The sequence below is a fragment of the Salvelinus sp. IW2-2015 genome, linkage group LG32, assembly GCF_002910315.2.
Source record: "Salvelinus sp. IW2-2015 linkage group LG32, ASM291031v2, whole genome shotgun sequence".
Taxonomy (NCBI): Eukaryota; Metazoa; Chordata; class Actinopteri; order Salmoniformes; family Salmonidae; genus Salvelinus; species Salvelinus sp. IW2-2015.
The window spans coordinates 4,965,135-4,981,961 of NC_036871.1; positions in this window are offsets into that span (position 1 = coordinate 4,965,135).

Here is a 16,827-nt window from a genome sequence, read left to right on the forward strand (position 1 = left end):
ACCCATGGAGGTCTGGATTTGGAGTCACACTCAAAATTAAAGTAAAAAACCACACTACAGGGGCTGTCTCTTATACACATCTAGATGTGTATAAGAGACAGGCATATGGTCTCACAAGGGGTCTGAGGATCTCATCTCGGTACCTAATGGCAGTCAGGCTACCTCTGGCGAGCACATGGAGGGCTGTGCGGCCCCCCAAAGAAATGCCACCCCACACCATGACTGACCCACCGCCAAACCGGTCATGCTGGAGGATGTTGCAGGCAGCAGAACGTTCTCCACGGCGTCTCCAGACTCTGTCACGTCTGTCACATGTGCTCAGTGTGAACCTGCTTTCATCTGTGAAGAGCACAGTGCGCCAGTGGCGAATTTGCCAATCTTGGTGTTCTCTGGCAAATGCCAAACGTCCTGCACGGTGTTGGGCTGTAAGCACAACCCCCAGCTGTGGACGTCGGGCCCTCATACCACCCTCATGGAGTCTGTTTCTGACCGTTTGAGCAGACACATGCACATTTGTGGCCTGCTGGAGGTCATTTTGCAGGGCTTTGGCAGTGCTCCACCTGCTCCTCCTTGCACAAAGGCGGAGGTAGCGGTCCTGCTGCTGGGTTGTTGCCCTCCTACGGCCTCCTCCACGTCTCCTGATGTACTGGCCTGTCTCCTGGTAGCGCCTCCATGCTCTGGACACTACGCTGACAGACACAGCAAACCTTCTTGCCACAGCTCGCATTGATGTGCCATCCTGGATGAGCTGCACTACCTGAGCCACTTGTGTGGGTTGTAGACTCCGTCTCATGCTACCACTAGAGTGAAAGCACCGCCAGCATTCAAAAGTGACCAAAACATCAGCCAGGAAGCATAGGAACTGAGAAGTGGTCTGTGGTCACCACCTGCAGAACCACTCCTTTATTGGGGGTGTCTTGCTAATTGCCTATAATTTCCACCTTTTGTCTATTCCATTTGCACAACAGCATGTGAAATTTATTGTCAATCAGTGTTCCTTCCTAAGTGGACAGTTTGATTTCACAGAAGTGTGATTGACTTGGAGTTACATTGTGTTGTTTAAGTGTTCCCTTTATTTTTTTGAGCAGTGTATGTGTAATCTCAAACAGCATTGATCACTTGCACCATGTACTGTTAATGTAATCTCAACTGCAATCCAGGTAATTTGGTTCTGCTATTAGGTGAAGCACAGTGATAACACAATGTTGTATCAGAAACATTATTTAGAGTTTCCTCTACGAGGGGAGAGGAGGGTGTGCCATTTTTTTACTGTACAAGGTGAGGGTCATGTGAAAATATTTTCAACATTGGGGAGGGCGATTTTTTAAAATGATAACTTGACGCTAACGCTACAAAGCGAACATATATGTTATCCTTGCTAGTCTAGCTACACAGCCCCCACTTCCACAACTATGGCCTTTCTTATCCATGTCTTATTCTAATATAGACCATGGGCACAGGAAAAACTAAGCCTCTGAATACTAACCACAATGCTAGCCCGCAACATAAGGCCTCTCAGTCTTCCCTCAGCGCTCCGCCAGACAGAAATATATTTTTAGGTCTGTCACTGGTATATTTTTTACCCTTTGTTCTTTTGCATGAGTGATTAGACTTGGACTGTTAAAAAAAAAAAGTAAAAAGAAAGACAAGATATCAAAAAACAGTGGAAAAACATTAGGTCCATCAAAGAGGAGTTTTTGTCTTTAAAGCGACAGCACCAATTTGGATGTGCCGTTGCAGAGCACGTCAAACTGTCCCACCGTCCCTCGGGACAGGGCTTGGGCTACACTGCTATTAGAACATTTCTTCATGCAACTGAAGTTGAACTCTCCTGCATATCTTTACCACCTTTCTACACGTTACATGTCTTTATTTATCCAGGCGAGTCAATTAAGAACAAATTCTTATTTACAATGATGGCCTGGCCAGTGATGAGTGGGAAGCGCGGTGAAATAAATAAAATAACAACAAAAAAACAGGACAAGATATCACAACACAGGGACATATGAGAAACACAAAAGTCAACAAAAGGGGAACAGATATCACATAGCGGGACAGAAACACATGGCAACAACACAACATTTAGTAAAAACAGGCAGCATAGATAGTAGACAGTCAGCAATAAATGTGATAGAATATCAGGTACAGTATAATAAAAATGTAAAGCCATAATTTCCTTAATTGACAGTGCCCTAAGGTGAAAAAGGGGGTTATCCAAATAATAAAATTATCCCCCCCAGAGATCCTTATAGCTGTGCTGCTCTTGAGGAATATCCCTGTGTGTCCCAAATTGGGGTGCACTATAGTGCACTATATAGTGCACTACTTTTGACCATAGTTCTATGGGCCCTGGTCAAAAGTAGTACACTAAATAGGGAAAAAGGGTGCCAGTTGAGATGCAGACCCTGTCTTGCAATAGGGCAGGAAGTGTTCGTTTGACCTACAACCTAATCATCTGACAGGTTAAAAGGGTCATCAGACAAGGGGCCCCAGGTCAGGTGCTGCAAGTTGAGAGTCAAGTTCCGACCAACGTAGACTTTAGAAGAGCTATGGGACGGACGGAAGTAGCGTATTGAAATGTCCTGTTTCTTCTTTCTTCGTGTCTTAAAACTCTAAACAACAGTTTGACGTGTACATGAGGACTAAACAGGGCTGTATGTTGGAGATAATCAACTTTATTGACTAKGCATTTGAAGGACCATCAGCCAGACCTACAAACAGAGGGACATTGTAGAGACACTGAAGCGATAGATAATACTAAATGTCAAATTATTTAAAAGGAAAAACACTCAATCTTTTTTTTTTTTTAATAGTCCACTGTTGATACAGTCCCAAAATGTTTTTCATGTCAGCAGTCATTTTTCATCATCGTGATGATGTGGCCGGTGACACTTGAAAGTCCAATATCTTGAAAACTTGACTGCTGACATGCAAAATATTTTGGCACCGTATCATCAGTCGGACTAATGAAACAAATAAAAAAATATTGAGTTTGAATATACTTCTTTTTTATGTCAAATAACATAGTTGATGGTGTAACCATATAGAAATGAGAAACTGATGACATAAAAGTTAAATATAACTGCCTTGTGGAGATTTGCTTACATGACCCAATTGGCATGCCTAAGCCGAAACATTTTCCATCAGGCGGTACTGTTCCAAGGACCCACACAGAACTACTTTCTTAAAAGTTTTTCTGTTGGGGTGTGTTAAATGTCACTTGAGCTAGTGACACAGATGTCAACAAAGGCTATATGAGGGTCGGGTGACTCGCGTATGACTCAGAGAGAAAAAAAAAGGCCCCAGACTAGCATCTGCGCTATGGTCCACGTGAAATATAAGAATGTCACAAGCACACGCACACACACACACACACACACACAAATAAGTAATGAAAAAGGTCAAGAAAATCCTGTGTTGTTGTTGTGGCTTTGCTGGGGTGGATGACGATGTTTGAGAATACGATCACACTTGTTGATGAGGGTGTATGGGTGAGTTCTGGTTGGTTTCTTTCACACAACAACTGAAGAGGAAATGTTTGTTTTTCTGTCTTCCCCAGTAATCACCCACATGCGAATGTCTTATTGTTGTAACCCTAAACCTAGCCTTAGCTGTTGCAGATGATAAGTGTGTTGATAGTTTTAGTATTTATAGATCATCTATTGTGGATGACATCAACCATCTATTTGGGATTATGCAAATAAAGTGTTACTCCCTATATTATTATGTTATTTTCTTATCATCAAAAGACTAGAACAACCATTTCAAAATAATGATATCTTATGCAATGGTAGGATTTATTGAATTTGTTCAGTGATTTATTTAAGATGGATAGCTACCATCAAAGAAGATGAACCTACTTGACCCCTTCAGGCTCCTGAGTGGCACAGCGGTCTAAGGCATATACTGAAATTAGGCAAACAGATTAGAACAAGCAATTTTTACACACTGCGCTTTTAAGACTGAGGTTAGATAACAATGTTATTCCAATGACATTTAAGCACCCCCTGTTGAGACTGGTGAAGGTGTTGATTTGATGTGCACCTTGGATTTCCTTTGAGTATTTTATTGGAAAGCTACAGGCTTGATTGCAAGAAGCACATTGGAATTTACCAGATTTTTCATATCAATACAAAATACCAGTGTTATCATCAGCCATGTAAGATTAAATGTCATGTGAATCCCAGCCCACACCAATTGATAATCTAGACTTTAAAAAAATATTTTCCAGTCACTGATGTTGCTCAAAAGAATGAGTTTCTCTCTCTCCCCATTTCCCTTTGCCCCCAACCCACACACACACATAAAGTGTGCCAGATTATCATGCTGCCTGAAGCTATTAATACAAAAACTAAGTTTTAAGTGAAATATTAGCTTTTGTCTAAAGCAGGTTTTTGCCTGCAGAATCAGTTTTGTTATACTCACAGACAATATTTTGACAGTTTTGGAAACTTTGGAGTGTTTTCTATCCTAATCTGTAATTTATATGCATATTCTACGATCTGGACCTGAGAAATAGTCCGTTTACCTTGTGAACGTTATTTTAAAAAATAAATAAAAAATCTGACCCCTAGCGTCAAGAGGTTAATGCAACCGCTGTGTCAGAGCCCAAATAATCCATAAAGATTTCCGCCATTTTTTGGAGTCAACAGAAGTCAGAAYTAGCATTATAAATATTCACTTACCTTTGATGATCTTCATCAGAATGCACTCCCAGGAATCCCAGTTCCACAATAAATGTTTGTTTTGTTCGATATAGTCCATACCTTCATTTTGTTTGCGCGTTCAGTCCAGTAATCCACATTCATGACGCGCAGGTCAGACGAAAAGTCAAACAATTCCATTACAGTTCGTAGAAACATGTCAAACGATGTATAGAATCAATCTTTAGGATGTTTTTAACATAAATCTTCAATAATGTTTCAACCGGAAAATTCCTTTGTCTTTAGAAATGCGATGGAAAGCAGGTCGCTCTCACGGGACTGCACATTTTCAGCTCGTGCCAGACACCTGACTCAAAGAGCTCTCCTTCCCTCATTCTTCACAGTAGAAGCATCAAACAAGGTTCTAAAGACGGTTGYCATCTAGTGGAAGCCTTAGGAAGTGCAACATGACCAATATCCCACTGTATATTGGATAGGCAAACCTACAAACCTCAGATTTCCCACTTCAAGGTTGGATTTTTTCTCAGGTTTTTGCCTGCCATATGAGTTCTGTTATACTCACAGACATCATTCAAACAGTTTTAGAAACGCCAGAGTGTTTTATATCCAATAGTACTAGTAATATGCATATATTAGCATCTGGGATAGAGTAGGAGGCTGTTCACTATGGGCACGCAATTCATCCAAAAGTGAAAATGCTGCCCCCTATCACAAAGAAGTTAAACAGCATTACCATTACACAGGTGCACCTTGTGCTGCGAACAATAAAAGGTTACTGTCACAAGACACAATGACACAAATGTCTGTGCAATTCTCATGCTAACTGCAGGAATGTCCAACAGAGCTGTTGCCAGAGAATMTAATGTTAATTTCTCTACCATAAGCTGCCTCCAACGTCTGCCAGAGAATTTGACAGTACGTCCAACCGGCCTCACATTCGCAGACCATGTGTAACCACGCCAGCTCAGGACCTCCACATCCTGCTTCTTCACCTGCGGGATCGTCTGAGGAAGATGGGTGGGGGGTGCTGAGGAGTATTTCTGTCTGTAATAAAGCCCTTTTGTGGGGAAAAAACYAATTCTGATAGTCTGGGCCTGTCTCCCCAGTGGGTGGTCCTATGCCCTCCCAGGCCCACCCATGGCTACTCCCCTGCCCAGTCATGTGAAATCCATAGATTAAGGACACATGGATTTATTCAAATTGACTAGTTTCTTTCTATGAACTGTAACTCAGTAAAATCTTTGAAATTGTTGCATTTTATATTTTTGTTAGGTATAGTTATTTATTACATTTGACTGTGCTTYGATAGTGAAAAAACACACTCATCTCTTTCATAAGTTATTTTTAAACAACATATTTACCAACATTGCTGAAATTGGATATATAGCATTTTGGAAAGAAACTCTTCATTTATCCTTTTAAATACCTGTGAACCCCAAATTGAATTGCCACTTCCATAGTCACAAAATGCTGTGTTCATGATGTCATTGGACACTTAAAACATTTTCAAATACATTTCCTATTTACATTTCAAACTTACACACACAAATTATTTTTGAACGTCATACAAAACTGCTCTTGCCGATACGCAGAGAGCATATAAACGGAGCAGGAAAGAAAATAGTTCATCTCACAAAGCACATCACTTGCTTGAATTAGGTATGTTAACCTGTGACAACCTGTGGCAGGTCAAGCATTGAAAAATTACTTGAAGGATTGGTTAGGGAGGCAAGGATCAGACTCAAGGTCTCAAGATAAGGTCAGAGGTTAAGAAATTGACCTCTGCTTGGTTATGGTATGTCTGGTCTTCCTTTCCCAGTGAGACTCCTTGTTCGCACTCATTAACACCTTGCAGAAATTACTAGATGTATAAATCAAATCCATTCTCGTTATGTACAACACATTTGACACAATGGTTGTGACGCAACAGAGTTTTCTGCACAAAAAATGTTTACGCAAAGGTTGTCGAGACAAACATTTTTGTTCAGACACTGTTGTATCRWTACTGAACAAAAATATAAACGCAACATGCAACAATTTCAACGATTTTACTGAGTTACAGTTCATATAAGGTTATCAGTCAATAGAAAATAAATTCCATAGGCCCTAATTTATTGATTTCACATGACTGGGCATGGGCGCATTCATGGGTGGGCCTGGAAGGGCATCGGTCCACCCACTTGGGAGCCAGGCCCACTCATTGGGGAGCCAGGCCTAGCCAATCATAATGAGTTTTTGTCCCTCAAAAGGGCTTTATTACAGACATAAATACTTCTCAGTTTCATCAGCTGTCCAGGTGGCTGGTCTCAGACAATCCCGCAGGTGAAAAAGACGGATTTGGAGGTCCTGGGCTGGCGTGATTACACGTGGTCTGTGTTTGGGAGACCGGTTGGACGTACTGCCAAATTCTTTAAAACGAAGTTGAATGTGGATTATATTAGAGAACGTAACATTAATTTCTCTTGCAACAGCTCTGGTAGACATTCCTGCAGTCAGCATGCCAATTGCACACTCACTCAAAACTTTAGACATCTATGGCATTGTGTTGTGTGACAAAACTGCACATTTTAGAGTGGCCTTCTATTGTTCCTAGCACAAGGTGCATCTGTGTAATGATCATGCTGTTCATCTACAGGATCGGGTTCCCCCACGCGGGATTGTTGAGCTAATGTGCACCAATGTGATTAGCATGATGTTGTAAGAACAATAACTTTTCCCAGGACATAGACATGTCTTATATGTGCAGAAAGCCTAAATTATTGTTAGTCTAACTGCACTGTCCAATTTACAGTAGCTATTACAGTGAAAAAACACCATGCTATTGTTTGCTGAGAGTGCACAACAACAAAAAAACTTATCACGGCAACTGGTTTGATACATTCACGTCTGCAGGTAAATAATGTATTTACATTCAATAATCTTGCTCTGATTGGTCATGCTGAGGGTTCCAGAGATAAAATGTAGATATTTTTGTTTGATAAAATCCATTTTTATATTCAAATGTAGGAACTGGGTTCCACACTTTGAACCCACGCTGTGTCTGCCCCCCCCCCCCCCCCCATCTAGATGTGTGAGGGTTAGTGTCTTTCTGTAGGGAAGCTAATTATCCATCATGTATGACATTCCTGGGAGTGTGTAAACTTACATTTTTGTATGTTCTCTAGTTATATACTTGAAAATGTATCAATTGACCAATTAGGCACATTTGGGATGACTTGATACACCATTTTTAAAAGTAATGCAATGGTTCATTGGATCAGTCTAGAACTTGGCACATACAATGATGCCATCTAGTGGCCACAATCTAAATTGTGCCTAGACTCCTAAGTGCTATAACGGCCTTTCTCTTGCATTTCAAAGATGATGAATTTATTTTTGAATAGATGTTTTTTTCCTTTAGCAGATCTAATGTGTTATTATCCTTTAGCAGATCTAATGTGTTATTCTTTTACATTAATTTCACATTTCCACAAACTTCAAAGTGTTTCCTTTTAAATGTATCAAGAATATGCATGTCCTTGCTTCAGGTCCTGAGCTACAGGCAGTTAGATTTGGGTATGTCATTTAAGGCGAAATTGAAAAAAAGGGTACGATCCTTTCAACTTCTTCATATGCCACACCTGTCAGGTTGATGGATTATCTTGGCAAAGGAGAAAAGCTCACTAAGYGGGAAGTAAACAAACTTGTGCACAACATTTGAGAGAAACAAGCTTTTTGTGTGTATGGAACGTTTCTGGGATTTTTATTTCAGCTCATTAAATATTGGACTAACACTTTACATTTTGCTTTTAATATTTTTGTTCAGCAGAAAAAATATCAGTTGTATCACAACCATTGTGTCGTATCAGTATATCAGTTGTATAACCTCCGTGTGTACAGCAGAGGAGGCTGGTGGGAGGAGCTATACGAGGACGGGCTCATTGTTGACTCTGTTCCATTCTAGCCATTACAATGAGCCTGTCCTCCTATAGCTCCTCCCACCAGCCTCCACTGGCGTACAGGGCCTTAGACATGCAACACTGTCTCTCCCATTCTCTTCTAGGCAGGTCTTGAGAAACTTGGCTGCGTGGTGAAAATGATCAGCAATGGAATCCCTATGATCTTCTGCCAGCCAGACTGAAGCGTCTCGCTCTAAGGGTACACCATTAAACTGCAAGGGTATTATTTAGCTCCAGCCGTTAGTGAACAGCTTAGACGTCAAGTGTGGAATCTCACAGAGGGAGATGTGGAGAAATGAGAGGCAGGGTTTGATCTCGGTTTATTGTGGTGAGAGAGAGAGAAGGAGGAAGAAGAAGAAGAAGAAGAAGAAGAAGAAGAGGAGGAGGAGGAGGAGGAGGTGGTGAAAGTAGGAAAGAGAATAGAAAAGGCTTGTGTGGTGTCAGTGTTCATTTTGTCAGCTATTACAGTTTTAGTCATAGTTTTTGTCTTAAAATACGTTTTAGTCTTATATATATTTTAGTAATTTCATCCCTCGTTAGTTTTAGTTACTATGAGTCAAAGAAAACTGGATAATTTTAGTTTAGTCATAGCCATTTTAMTCACATAGTCAGAGTATTTTTTTTCTATTGAATATTTATTCTAACTTCCATCATGTGCACATTCATATAGCCTTATCCAACTAGGCCTACTACACTGTAAACCCCAATGTGCTGTCATTAGTAAACATTTTGCAGTCATTACTGAAACTGATAGTCACTGTGACCCTATAGGGCAGGGGTATTCAACTCTTACCCTACGATGTCCGCAGCCTGCTAGTTTTCTTTTCAACCTGATAACTAATTGCACTCACCTGGTGTCCCAGGTCTAAATCAGTCCCTGATTGGAGGGCAACCATGAAAACACAGTGGAACTGGCTTCCAGAGTTGAATTTGAGTGCTGTAGGGTCCAGATTTTAGCTTTATCAGCCACGCCTCCAATATAATTTCCAAGTGTGCCTTGCCTTTTTGAGTAATTTGTAGAGTTACATTTACATTTAAGTCATTTAGCAGACGCTCTTATCCAGAGCGACTTACAAATTGGGTGTTACCACCCATGACTGTATTTGTTAGCGATAGAGACATGGTTGTTGAATTTATTCCTTTGCAGTACTGTGGCCTTCACCAAGTGAGTGTCTCGGCAAATGTTATCATTATAATTACATGTATAATGTATTGTATATCTCATAAGGTCTTATTTTATGGCCTAGTTTTACCCTAATACAGTTGCCTGAAACTCATGGTTTACAGGCTACATCAGGCTTGTAAAACACATTCTCCAAATTCCAAGATTGAAAAAAAAATCTTGGTTGAAGGAGTTCCAGGAATCTAGCAAGTAGGATTTCCCACGGAAATGTGCCTGAATTTTGGAACCCTACCTGCAAGTCACATTATACTGGCTTGCAAAGTGATGTGTTATMCCTATTGGAATCCAGCCAGAGATTCAACTGTTGGATATCCAACAGTTGAAATGCAACTCGAGCCATTTCCCCTAACATCTGTGCTGCTTCTCTGTGTAGTCCGCACAGCTGATGTAAGAAAGTGCTTGAGTCTCATAAAATGTAATATAACATTGCGTTTGTTTGAAGTGACACAATGTCATTTTAGGGCATTTTAGCTAACTCTTTTCCAAGCCTTTACCCAATTCTCCTAACTTTCTASATTAATTATCCTAACCTGATGGGTAAGTTCTCCTAACCTACCACGAAAAGTCAAATCTGGCAAAAGCTGTATCCTTTCTAATCAAAACCGTGCAGCATGGCTGTACCTCCACTACCATGCCTCCCCTCAACGCTAATCCAAGCCAGCATGAGGAACACCAGCTAGGGTAATAAATTCCAGCTGAACACAGTTCCCTTAACGAGGGTGTGGCAGCCCTCTTATTAACTTCATAAAGACTTTAATGCAGGGCCCTTCAACCCTGTTCCTGAGCGAATGGAATGATACCATTCCACTTTTTCCGCTCCAACCGTTATCACGAGCCCATCCTCCCCAAATACGGTGCCACCAACCTCCTTTGCTGGAGCGCTACCCTCCTGTAGGTTTTAGCTCCAACCTCAGTTGTAACTAACCTGATTCAGCTTATCAACCAGCTAATTATTAGAATCAGGTCCGCAAGATTATGGTTGGACCTAAAACCTACAGGATGGTAGCTCTCCAGGGACAGGGTTGGAGAGCCCTGCTTTAATATGTGCAGTTCTCACTCTGAGCAGTAAACCACATTGGAGATAAAATGGCGGAAACAAATGTGGAGCTTGAATCCAATGCTGTTGGAAAAAAGGATGAGTGGAATTTAAACGCAACATGATACAATTTCAKATTTTTTACTGAGTTACAGTTTGTATAAGAAAATCTGTAAATTTAAATAAATTCACTACGCCCTAATCTTTGGATTTCATATGACTGGGAATACAGATATGTATCTGTTGATCAAAGATACCTTAAACAAAAAGGTAGGTGAGTGGATCAGAAAACCAGTCACTATCTGGTGTGACCACCATTTGCCTCATGCAGCGCGACACATCTCCGCATAGAGTTGATCAGGCTGTTGATTGTGGCCTGTGGAATGTTGTCCCAATCCTCTTCAATGGCGAAGTTTCTGGATATTGACGGGCACATGCTTTCATACGTCGATCTTGAGCATCCCAAACAAGCTGAATGGGTGACATTTTTCATGCTGAAACATGATTGTGGCGGATAAATGGCCCGACAATGGGTCTCAGGATCTCATCACATTATCTCTGTGCATTCAAATTGCCATCGATAAAATGCAGTTGTGTTCTTTGTCCGTAGCTTATGTCTGCCCATACCATAACCCCCTGCCACCATGGGGCACTCTGTTCACAATGTTGACATCAGCAAACCTCCAGCCCACACAACTTCATACACACTGTCGGCCATCTGCCCAGTACAATTGAAACCGGAATTCATCCATGAAGAGCACACTTCTCCAGCGTGCCAATAGCCATCGAAGTCGGTTACAATGCAATACTGCAGTCAGGTCAAGACCCTGGTGAGGACAATGAGCCAGCAGATGAGCTTTCCTGAGATGGTTTCTGACAGTTTGTGCAGAAATTGTTCAGTTGTGCAAACCCACAGTTTCAGCTGTCTGGGTGGCTGGCCTCAGACGATCCCGCAGGTGAAGAAGCCAGATGTGGAGGTCCTGGGCTGCCATGCTTACACATGGTTCGCGGTTGTGATGCCAGTTGGACGTACTACCAAAGTCTCTAAAAACGTTGGTAGAGTAATTAACATTACATTCTCTGGCAACAGCTCTGGTGAACATTCTGCAGTCAGTATGCCAATTGCACGCTCCCTCAAAACTTGAGACATGGCGCCGGAGAGGATGGCTGGCACTTTACATGCTCCTAACCAACTGTGCTGTTTTGTTAGATTTATTGCATTGTTTGCTGTTTGTAACCGTCTCTTATGACCGAAAATAACTTCTGGACATCAYAACAGCGATTACTAACCTCAAACTGGAAGAAGCTTTTTCTTTTAACGAATCAGACGAGAAGGATATACTGCTTTCCCGGAAACAGGCACAAATCCCCGTAATTTGCATGAAGAAAATACGGAGAAAAACGGGGCGGAGGTCCGGGCTGCCTTCTGAGAATTTGTTGGCGAGAGAGTAAAACACCACTGCCATCCGTTCTATTGGCCAAAGTGCAACCTTTGGAAAATGACCTACAATCACGATTAACCTACCGACGAGATATTTCAAACTTTAATATCTTATGTTTCTTCTGATAGTATAGAGCTGGCAGGGATTTTCCATGCACCGGCAGAACAGAGAAGCTACCTCTGGTAAGAGGAGGGGTGGGGGTGTGTGTCTATATGTCAATAACAGCTGGTGCGCGATGTCTAATATTAAAGAAGTCTAGTGGTATTTGCTCATAGAGAGAACCTTATGGCAAGGTGTAGACAAAGAGAGTTCTCATCTATATTATTCATAGCCGTCTATTTACCACCACATACCGATGCTGGGACTAAGATCGCACTCAACCAACTCTATAAGGCCATAAGCAAAGAAGAAAATGCTCATCCGGAAGCAGCGCTCCTTGTGGCCTGGGACTTTAATGCAGGCAAACTTAAATCAGTTTTACCTCCTTTCTACCAGCATGTTAAATGTGCAACAAAAGGAAAAACAACTCTAGACCACCTTTACTCCACACAGAGACGCATACAAAGCTCTCCCCTGCCCTCCATTTGGCAAATCTGACCATAATTCTATCCTCCTTATTCCTGCTTACAAACAAAAACTAAAGCAGGAAGTACCAGTCACTCACTCAATACAGATGTGTTCAGATGACGCGAAGGCTATGATACAGGACTGTTTTGCTAGCACAGACTAAAATATGTTCAGAGATTCATCCAATGGCGCTGAGGAGTATAGCACCTCATTCATTGGCTTCATCAATAAGTGCATCGACGATGTCGTTCCCACAGTGACCGCATGTACATATCCCAACCAGAATCAATGGATTACAGGCAACATCCGCATCGAGCTAAAGGCTTGAGCTGCCGCTTTCAAGGAGCAGGACACTAATCGTGACGTTTATAAGAAATACCACTATGCCCTCAGACGATTCATCAAACAAGCAAGCGTCAATACAGGATTAAGATTGAATCCTACTACAACGGCTGACGCTCGTCGAATGTGGCAGTGCTTGAAAACTATTACGGACTACAAAGGAAACCCAGACGAGAGCTGCCCAGTGACGCGAGCCTACCAGACGAGCTAAATGCCTTTTATGCTCGCTTCGAGGCAAGCAACACTGAAGCATGCACGAGAGCACCAGCTGTTCTGGACGACTGTGTGATAACGCTCTCGGTAGACGATGTGAGCAAGACCTTTAACTTCTCTGGGGCAGGTGGGACGCAAACGTCCCACCGGKCAATAGCCAGGGAAAATACAGCGAGCCATATTCAAATAACATGATATAAAAATCAAACTTTCATTAAATCACACATGTAAGATACCAAATTAAAGCTACACTCGTTGTYAATCCAGCCAACATGTCAGATTTCAAAAAAGCTTTTCGGTGAAAACATAAGATGCTATTATCTGATGACAGCACATCAGRAAACAAACAGAGTAGCATATTTCAACACTGCAAGCACGACACAAAACGCAGAAATAAAATATAAATCATGCCTTACCTTTGACAAAATTATTTTGTTGGCACTCCAATATGTCCCATAAACATCACAAATGGTCCTTTTGTTCGATTAATTCCGTCGATATATATCCAAAATGTCAATTTATTTGGACCGTTTCATCCAGAAAAACACAGCTTCCAACTTTCGCCAAGTCACTACAAAATATATCAAAAGTTACATGTAAATTTACCAAAACATTTCAAACTACTTTTGTCATACAACGTTAGGTATTTTTAAACGTTAATAATCGATCAATTTGAAGACGGGATGATCTGTGTTCAATACAAAACGAAACCAAACTGACGCAACTTTTTTCATAACATGACTCTCTCCAAACATTTTCTTCATGTGACCCTCATTTACGATAYCCCTACTTCTTCAGTACACAAAGGAATAACCTCAACCGATTTCCAAGGACTGGTGACATCCAGTGGAAGCGGTAGGAACTGCAAGCAAGTCCTTTAAAAATCTGGTGTCTCTTAAAAAKCTAATTGAAAAGACAGTGACATCAAAAAAATACAAATTCTGAATGGTTTGTCCTCAGGGTTTTGCGTGCTACATAAGTTCTGTTATTCTCACAGACATGATTCAAACAGTTTTAGAAACTTCAGAGTGTTTTCTATCCAAATATACTAATAATATGCATCTTATATTCTGGGGATGAGTAGCAAGCAGTTGAATTTTGTCATGCTATTTTTCCCGAAAGTGAAAAAGCTGCCCCCTGCCCTCAAGAAGTTAAACAGGTCAACATTCACAAAGCCGCGGGGTCAGATGGATACCAGGACATGTACTCAAAGCATGCACGGACCAACTGACAAGWGTCTTCACTGATATTTTCAAACTCTCCCTGACCAGACCACCATGTGGTCCCTGTGCCCAAGGAAGCGAAGATAACCTGCCTAAATGATTACTGCACTGTAGCACTCACATCCGTAGCCATGAAGTGTTTCGAAAGGCTGGTCATGGCTCACATCAACAGCATCATCCCGGATACCCTAGACCCACTCCAATTCGCATACCGCCCCAGTCAATCCACAGATGACGCCATCTCAAATCACACTCCACCCTGCCCTTTCCCACATAAGGGATGCATGTGGCAGCTCCCTTATGATTGATGAGGGTAGGGTGGAGTGTGATTTGAGATGGCGTCATCTGTTTTCATAGGGCAGATGGAGTGTCCCTTACTAGTCAGTGGGTGCTATTAAAATAGGCCGACGGCCTCAGGTCGCCCCCTAAGGAAGGCCTGGTCTTCCGGGAGGTCAAAAAATATCATTTCCAGGACASTCAGTTTCCGGGATATAATTCAAATTATTTTATTTTTCTGCTGTACCAGACAATTCCACCAGATGGCGATTGACTGTATATGACAAATGGACATTTCATAACCAAATGGACATGGCCGTTTCTCGCAAAAGGAACAGAATTCAAAGACAAAACTCGGTGAGCACAGGGGTGGACAAATGTACTTTTAACCCAGAAACAAGATGGCATCGAGGCCACAACGCTCTTTGAGTTAATGCACATTTTGTGGGATTAAAGGAAAAAAATTGTATTACAGCGCTAATTTGATCGCTTCACGTCAAAGTACATAAACCTACAGTGTAAAGAAAAATAGAACCAGCCATTTATCTATCGTAGTTTACGAAAAATTGTACAACGTCCATTTCATGACGCTAAAACAAATGTCTCTTTTTTTGTTGTTATCGATCCAGTTGAGGCATGTTAAGGCGAATCTGTTAACTTAGCCAATATGGAGTGACAGAGTGGGACTTACAGCCTGCAATAGTTACCAGCATTCGAACCATCAGACCTAGAGCTCTGAAACTTTATAAACCTGTTTTAGAACTTAAGTTGGTAGTGCACGATGAGTTATGTAGCTCTAGAAGGTTCTCAGGCCGAGAATCAGCCTCGTCCATTTGCAATCCGTATCTTAAATACATTTTTAACATCACAAAAATGACAACATTAAGAAAAGTCCCAGAAATACAAGACTAGGTGCATTGAAATCAACTCGGCCCATAGAGACGGACCCTATACGTTTCTGTCCGATAGCTCTTTCAGGGACCCCGTAGCAAAGCCTGAAAAAAGTGAACCTTCAGCATTAATTAAGGTTGCTGCTCAGACTGTGAACAACCTATCGAGCCGAAACTCGGCCTCGGCTAGGCCTACACATAATGTCAGAACTAGAACCGCAGCTAGAACATTATAACTTTGCGTTTTACCTTTTTTGGGGCCGGCTCTGAAATATGTGATAGTTTCTAAACGAGTTGGACAAAGTCCGTTTGGTGTCAGTATGACATCTTATTGACTGATGGATGGCTGACTTGATGGTCTGACTGTCCATTTCCAATAAGTTTAAACAGTGATTTACCATCGCCAAATGGACAGGCTGAAATCAACACTGAAAGTGTTGGCAAATGGCATCACCATAGTCTCTAGGCCATGTCGAGTTCAACGAGGTGCCCCACTTGACCTTAGCTCGCTCGGTCTGACCGCAGCAATCGTGCAAAAAGTAGGCCTAGAATGAAGCCTGACTAGTAGTGATTTCAACATGCTTTTGACATATTGCGGCCTCTGGGTCACACAGAGARGCACTGTTTTTGATGGGGTCATCAGGGGTAGGATAGGGTGGATAAGCCACAGAGTTATTCAAGCTGCGCTCGCCGGTTCATGTAGTTTGACACATCCGAGTTTCTCCCTAAAGGATAACATGGGTTTACAGGTTATGCTCTAACTCTGCTTCTGTGCAAGCAATTTTCTATATTCCTTTTGCCATGTGTTCAGGGTCACCTGTAGCTCTACAGATATCAATATGAAATGATTGAATGGTCCCCTTCATATCCTAAAGGGGAAGTATGAACTGTAGCTCACTCGGTCTAACCGCAGCGACCGTGCAAAAAAGTAGGCCCAAAATTAAGCCTGACCTAAATTTGAGGTGCTTTAGGGTGACAACGGCAGAAACGTTGAAGCTAGAAACACAATTCAAKCACAGGAACGTTCCTAAGATCCTCCCGATCGGTACAAGC